This window comes from Elephantulus edwardii, unplaced genomic scaffold (genome assembly GCF_000299155.1).
Source record: "Elephantulus edwardii isolate Elephantulus edwardi_28Jun2011 unplaced genomic scaffold, EleEdw1.0 scaffold00152, whole genome shotgun sequence".
Classification (NCBI taxonomy): Eukaryota; Metazoa; Chordata; class Mammalia; order Macroscelidea; family Macroscelididae; genus Elephantulus; species Elephantulus edwardii.
This window is the reverse complement of record NW_006399902.1, coordinates 6,874,614-6,875,758: the sequence shown is the minus strand read 5'-3', so window position 1 is coordinate 6,875,758 and position 1,145 is coordinate 6,874,614.

The following is a 1,145-nucleotide window of genomic DNA, read 5'->3' as shown; positions in this document are numbered from 1 at the left end:
GCAAATCAAAACAACTATGAGATATCATCTCACCCCAGTCAGAACAGCAAAATTTAACAGAACAGCAAGCAACAAATGCTGGCGAGGTTGTGGAGAAACTGGAACCCTTATTCACTGTTGGTGAGAGTGCAAAATGGTGCAACCACCGTGGAAGGTGGTGTGGTGCTTTCTCAAAAAGTTGCAAATAGAGATACTCCAGAGACCATAACTGCCACCCAAGCAGATATATGCACACCCATGTTTATTATGGCTTTGTTCACTATAGCAAGGAGTTGGAAACAACCTAAGTGTCCATCAACAAACAAATGGATAGAGAATCTCTGGTATGTTCACACAATGGAATACTACACTGCATTGAAAAACAAGGAACTCATGCAATATTATTCAAAATGAGTGACCCTGGAGGACATTATGTTGAGTAAAATATCTCAGTCGCAAAGGGACAAATATTGCATAGTGCTACTGTTATAAAATGGGACTACCATTGGGGTTGAGGGGAGACTGAGAAAGAGGGGACAAACAATGTATACTGCACTGAAAAAGATGATGGAGAGAACTGTTTAAAAGCAATATATGATTAGGTATTATTATTATGACAGAAGTCCAGAATGAAGGCTGCATAATGGAGTGCACTTGGGGCGTGGGATTGTATAACAATGAAGGAATTTTTCGTTTATTTTTCAAAGAGAATAGCTAATTGGGAGGAGTGTGCAGGGAAATATGCAATTATGAATGAATGGAAATCCAATGTCTCTGTAAATGTTCATTTAAATATGTAAAAGCAGAATCATAGTATTATGCAATTAAAAATACCAAATACTAACACAAACTCAATTCTTCAATACCAACTGATAATAATTCTTATTTCCTTTCTACTGATTGTCTCGAAAATGTGCAAAACTTGCATTTAATGGATTAATCTTTTCAATCTTTTTTGCTTGACATGTCTCTCTTCCTTTCCCACCCTCCATTCCATTCATTTGTTCGGAAAACTGGGTTATTTGCCCTGTAGAACTTTTCAGTTTATATCTAGCTGATTGTGTCTTTGTCTATTGTCTTTTTTTAAAATTAAATTTTATTAGTTTTAATGAACATTTACAGAGATTTTGGGTTTTCATTCATTCATTGTTGCACTGTTTTCTCCA